The following is a 7,118-nucleotide window of genomic DNA, read 5'->3' as shown; positions in this document are numbered from 1 at the left end:
GATGAGGGTTATCCATTTGTAAGACTTATCTCTTAGCTTGCTTCCAGGAATGAACACTGAAAATTCTCAGTACTTTTCCTGCTATGGAGGTTCCGAAGGCCAGTGCATGTGCTCAGGGAAAGATACAGAGTAAGAAATAATCCCAGAAGACCTACATTTATATGTCAGACTAATATTTGGCACAGAGAGCCTACAATAATTTAAAATTGAAAGAAAAGAACATAGGGGTTGGGAGTTTAGCTCAGCAGCACAAGCGCCTGCCTGGCAAGTGCAAGGTTGTGAGTTTGATCCCCAATACCAAAAACAAACAAACAAAAACCAAACAAACAAACAAAAAAAACCTCGAGAAAGTCCTGAGAAAGAATTCTCCAAATATATGAAATTCAGACTTCAACTTTCAGCAACAAAAATCACAAGATATATTTTTAAAAGGAAAGGATGGCCTCTATAAATACAAAAAAATAACAGAATCATTTCTGTGAAAGATCAGATGATGCACTGAATAGACAAATACTCTAAACCACTGGTTTGAAGATGTTTAAGGAGCTGAAAGATGATGTGAACAAAGCATGTAGAAAATACTAAAGCTGAAAAGTACATTAGTAAAGCTGGGTTGGTGGCACATGCTTGTAATCTCAGCACTGGGGAGGCTGAGGCAAGAGGATCATTGCAAGTTCAAGGCCAGCCTGGACTATACAGCGAGATCCTGTCTGAAAAAAAAATACAGTAAGTTAGTTTGATAGAGGAATTCAGAAGCATATTTGAGTAGCTATAAGAATCAATATAGTTGGAGATAGAACTTGGGATGACCCACTCTGAACCACAGAAGGAACAAAGATCAAAGAAAAGTGAACAAAACCAATGAGACTTTAGGACACCATTACGTAAACCAATATATGCATTGTTGGAGTGACAGGTGTGAAGTGCTAAGAAATAATGGCTAAGTTGTCAAATTTGATGAATTACATGAATATAAAAATGCAGGAAGCTCAATAAAATCCAAGGAAGATAAAGACAGATACATGGAGGCACTCCCTGTCAAAACGTCAAAGGCCAACACCAGAAAGAGAACCTTAAAAGCAGGTGTAACTCGGGAAGAGCAGTCCCCCAGCACATACAAGGTCGCTGGCACTCTAAAACAGCAAGAACAAAACAAGGCAGCAAGAGAGAAGTAACTCATGTGCAAGGGGTCCTCACCAGTGTTAACAACAGGTGTGTCTCTGCGGAAACCGTGGAGGTTAGAAGGCAAGTGGGTAGGGATAGTCAAAATGATCAGGCTGAAAAATAATCCTATATTCAGAAAATTCAACTTTTGAGGAGGAAGTTAAGGTATTTCTGAATAAAAGCCAAAGGAGTGTTGCCACTAGAACTGCTCTTCAAGGAATGCTAAAGCCAGACATGACAGTGCATGCCCGTGAGCCCGGCCGGCACTCAGAGGCAGGAGGATTGCAGACTCAAACCCAGCCTGGCAACTTAGTGATTTAGCCAGACCCTGTCTCAAAATTAAAACAATTAAAAATCAGGATTGGGACATAGTTCACTGTGAAGGCCCAGGGTTAAATTCTCAGTACCAAAGGGGAAACAAAAGAATAGAAAAAAGATAGCATTCTCTGACCAGGAATGTTTATTACTGAAATCAAAGAGTGCTTCAGCATAGGAAAATGAATACAAAATCCCAGATTAAAATACTAGACTATGCCAAGTGTGGTGGTGCATGCCTGTAATCCCAGAATTTGGGAGGCTGGGGCACGAGGATCACTGGCAGTTGGAGGCCAGCCTGGGCTACATACTGAGTTCAGGGCCAGGCTGAACTACGTAGCGAGACCCTGTCTCAAAAACAAACAAAATACCACATTCACAACAAATTGAAAGTACAAAACAAAACAAAACACTCCATGATCCTCTTAATTGAAAAAGCATTTAACAAAATTAAACACTTTCCTAATAATGCACAGCATATGGTAACATAAAAATAGAAGGAAACCACCTCAATGTAATAAATCGATATATACAAAATCCAGAGTGAGACTGAAGGCTTATGTTCAACACAGGGTTTGAGGATCTAGATGGAATAGGCAAGAAAAGGAAAAAGGACGTTTGAAAGAAAAAGGAAAGGACTGGGGAGGGAAGGGATATGGAAAGAATTCAGATGTGTTCTGTACATGTACCAACTCCTGAAAGTGAATGTGGTTACAAGCACGTACTCATAAAAATTTAGAAGCAAAAAATAAGACTTGATCTCACTGTATTTCTAGTCTTCACCAGGGATCACAGAAGATTGGTAACAATTAAATCCCTTCAATAACAGATGTTGGTGATAAAATAGTCTCAGGTCCACTATCCTTATATACACTGTGCACAACCAAAAGACAATGCTTGCTTTTCACTGATGGTTTTGTCTAACTACAAAGCAAGATGCTCCCAAACACAAGATATGGTAACCATGACTTCACATGCATATCAGACATGAGCTTTCTGAGGCAGGAGGCCTGAAAGAAATTCAAAGATAAACTGATTTCATCTTTTAAGTTCAAGTTCCAGCTTCTTTGAAAGAAAGCTGTTCTTCTGAAGAAAGGAGGGGCCCAGAACAGGAATCCCGCGCTGAAGATCAAGCTGCAGTTCTGAAACATCTCAGCACCACACATCAAAGGAAAGAAGAATGCCTGAGCTTATCTTCATCCGGCTCAGAATGAGTGATGTTCTGTTGACCTCATCACATAAGATCTGGGCCACTGTCCAGAGGGAATGGCTGAGTAGGGACTGGGGTAATAGAGAGTCAAAATGGAGAGTCATCCCTTGGAGGTTGATGTGGGCATAGTCTGCAGGGAAAGATCCCAGGCACAGCTAAGTCAGTTCCATCTCCAGCATCTAGTAAACATGTTCTCCCCTCAACCTTTCCAGGTTCTGAGTTGCCCTCATACGTGTCCATTTTACCATGTGCCCTCAAGACTTAGGCTGCTAATTGGTCTGCCTTGACCCTGCAGAATCAGAGGTGGATCATCAGTATCTTCTTCATTGCAAAGCTAAGAAACCTTAATTCTAAGTAACCTGCCCAGAATCACCTAGCTTATTAGTGGCAGTATTGGGAGTAGAAGATTCCTGTTCAGTATAATAGGTAAGTTACTGACAAGGTTCTATTGCAGTTGAGTTACAGACAACCAATGTTTAAAATAGATATTTCTCCACATCACTCCAATTCTTTTTTTGCAGAGTCATTCCTCTAAACATAAGCAACCCAGGACAAATGTAAATAAGCCTGAGGATTTTTCTTGCAGCATGCATAACAAAAGCTAACAACTTGTCTTCTAATGCAGTTATTAAATTAGTTTTGTACTGGTTCTGGTTGTAGAAGAAAAATGTAAGTGATCACTAGGAAAGAACCCAATGAGTAATGGCACAGCCAAGTTCTGACAAGCTCTTACCAGGGTCACATATGTGAATTCTCATTTAACATAGTTCTTGCAGTCCTGTTTCAAGGACCACAGACACTTTGGCCTAGCGGAGACACTTAGTCAGCTGATGGGCAGAGTTTTATAAGAAGCTGAATCGCACAGGTCCATAGTAGGCTGGGTCTTGCAGGTCCTATTTTATTCTCCTGTAATGATCCATTCAACATTTCCTGTACTTTTCCAAGAATAACAACAACAAAAACAGTTTTTGGTGAGTTTTTTATTCACTAATCACACTATTTTCCTTTGTGTGAAATGATACTATTAAAATGGTAGAGATTATTGAGGATTGTATAGAGTTAACATGTAAAACAGGACAAAGTGAATGTGCCAATCATGAAAATAGTTATAGTTTTATCTTGGTGAACACTTATTTATTTATTTTGGGTTTTTTAAACAAGGTATCACTTTGTAGGTCAGACTGACTTTGAACTCACTATGTAGCCTAGGCAGGCCTCAAACTTGTGGCGATCCTCCTACTTCAGGCTCCCAATTACTGAGATTATATATGTCCACCAACACACCTGGTTTATCTTAGTGTACACGTATAACACACGTTATATAACTGTATTATGATAATATGCAAATTTATCTCTGATACCCTGTGCAAAAAGAAAAAAATTTTTTTGGTACTGAAGATCAAACTCATGACCTTGCACTTGCCTGGCAGGTGCTGATGCCACTGAGCTAAATCCCCAGCCCTAAAAAGAAAATATTTGACCATAAGAATAAAGAAATAATTCTGCATGAAACACAAAGATTCCTGTTCTGAAGTCTAAAAACAGCCTTTGTCTTCATGAAACTGATGTAGTTGACAACCTTAGTTATCTTTTTTTTTGTCTTTTTTGAGAGGGGGGTCTTGCTATGCAGTTCAGGCTGGCCTTGAGCTCACTTTGTAGCCCAGGCTGGTCTTGAAGTTGCAACGATCCTCCCACCTCAGCCTCCCAAATGCTGAGATTACAGGCGTGAGCCACCACACCCAGCTGACAACCTTAGTTAATAAGCTTGAATGAATGTTGCCTATAATTTTTTGCTGTAATTGTTATTTAGTGGACATCCAGGGAAGAAAGCCAAAGCATAACTTCAGCTGACTGAAGCTGCTGGTCTGTCTGTCTGCTTCGTAATATCATCTTCCCATTGGTTTTTAGCCTACCTTGTCCTCAGGTGGCCATGTTTGATTCATTATAATCTTTATCTGACAGTTTTTCTTGATTAATTACATCCTCTGGATTTTTGGGAGGTGTGCTGGGCATCAAACGTAAGATGTTGAGCATGTTAGCTATCACTATTGTTGGGGGTACTGATATTATTTAGTAAAATTTTGATAACTGAAATTTCTACATATTAGAATTATGCAAGGCATAGATTACCTGTATACACAAACACATTTATATATACTTATGTGCTGTCACAAATTTTTGGATACTTAAGAGCATTTCCTGGTAAGGTGCATCATTAAATACTTTGGAGGCAATGGATCTAAAGGGATAATCTCAAAATAACCAAGTAATTTGCTTTCTGAATATATCAAAGCATTTTATATTATTAAAGCCCAAACTTCATTCTACTCAGTAGTCTAGTTTGAATCCATACTAGGTTGTAAAAGTAGAAAGAGTACTTTTGTATTTTCATATCCACAGGTGTGAGCAGAGTTTTATGCATATTATACATGAATGTGTAGCTGTATACTACGTAGTGTGAAATTCATTAAATATTTTTAGTTTCTCTTTCTGCTATAAAACACAAAATGGGGACTGTAGTGAACATCCTGTATAAACTTTTTCTGATCAACCAAGCAGTGAACATGGCAAAAAATTATTTCCTAAATGCCTTTTCTCTGCCATCTACTGTAGTGTTGAACACTTCAGATTGATCAGATATACTGTTACAATGGTCAGTTTCTTCTGTGGACTTCACCTGGTGGGAAGAAGGACAAATGGAACCTGGTCAGAGGACCATACGGGGACACAAAGCTGAAGAATTATAGCTTCTCTGAAGAACAGCATCAAGCATTTCCTTTCTTGGTTACCAACACATACTGATCTTGTGTACAGTTTAATGATATTTGGGTTTGGATACCAGGAATAATGTTCATTTCTATCCCCTACTGGAAAGAGTCCAGGGAGTCGCTTTATTGTGCCACTATGTAGAAAGGCCTGATCCTACATTTTTCTTACAGCATTTCTGCCTGAAGCTGGGTAACTTTTTCTGTGTACTGACTCATTTTTCTCTTATCAAGGCTTTGCATTCTCAAATCTTAGGGGTCTTCATGTTGAAACAGGAGGTACCATGGATATTAATGAATTTGCAAATCACTGTTACTCAAGTAACCCAGGGAAATTAGGTTCCATAGTTTTCATGGAATTCATCTGGGAAGGAAAACCACCAGAACAATATGTATGAGAAAACCTTCCTCAAGTCCAACTTCTTACATCAGAGAACACAAAGCCTGATGAATGCAGTGAATATGGGAAATCTTTTTACCATAATCCAGCCTTCACGTTACATCAAAGAATTCACACAGGAGAGAGACAGTACAAATGTTCTAAGTAATATAAGAAAACATTCCACCACAATTTAGCCCTCTGGCAACACCAAGGAACACACACAGGAGAAGCCTTACAAGTGCAGAGAATGTGGAAAATCTTTCTCCCAAAAAGACCTGACTGCATCAGAGATCTCACACAGGAAAAAAATCTATAAATGTAATGATCATCAGAAACCCTTAAGTCAGGAGTCAAAACTCAGCAGTACACCAGAGACTATACCCAGGGGAGAGACCCTACACGTAAAAGATTGTGGGGAAATGTGCTATGTGGAGCCATTTCTCAGTAAACAGCCTTCACACAGGAGAAAATACATGAATGCAGTGAATGTGGGAAGACCTAGGGGAAGTCAGTCTTTAAATATCAGGGAACTCACACAGAGAAAAAACTCTGTGCATGTGTGAGTGTAGGAAAAACTTTTCTGAGGAGTCAACCTTCAGGAGACATCAGAGGAGTCTCAAAGAGGAGGAGTCAGCCTTTCTATGTAATGCGTGGGAACACATTTTGCCCAAAGTCATAGCTTGGTCAGCATCAGAGACTTCACACAGGACAGAAGCCCTGTGGATGTAAAGAAGACATTTTGCGAGAAAGCTTTGTCTTATCACCAGTTCAGACTGGAGAGGTTCACTTGAGATTCAGGGAGCCCAAAGATGAGACATTTGTGGAGATGTCTGAGCATGACTTTATTTTTAGGTGCCACTCAGCTGCACGCACTCACATGGCTGTCCTCAGGCTCCACGCCTACCATTTACAACAGTCCTCATTTAGCCCTCCTGCCAGCCCTTAGGACAGTCCACACCTATACCAAATGTGGGGAACCGTTCAAACTGAGTCAAAGCTTGGGGCATGTAAGGACACTTCTGGACATCTTTGAGGACATGAGCCCATTGTCAGCACAGGTACACAAGGGGGCACGGTTATATAACCATGACTTAGCATTGGACAACTACACATGCAACAGTGAGGCCAGCATGAAAGAATGTAAATAGGTGACAACAACATATATAAGAAATACACAACAAAGACACAGTGGCTCTTATGCTCTGCTCTGCTGTGTGCTGCCTGCGGTTGGTGTGGAAGTCTTGTAAACATGCATTCTTTAACTTGAGGACCTCACCTGTGA

The sequence above is a fragment of the Cavia porcellus genome, unplaced genomic scaffold, assembly GCF_034190915.1.
Source record: "Cavia porcellus strain 051 isolate PalLab524CR breed Dunkin Hartley unplaced genomic scaffold, mCavPor4.1 scaffold_23, whole genome shotgun sequence".
NCBI lineage: Eukaryota > Metazoa > Chordata > Mammalia > Rodentia > Caviidae > Cavia > Cavia porcellus.
The sequence above is the reverse complement of the archived record's forward strand: the minus strand, read 5'-3'. Positions refer to the sequence as shown.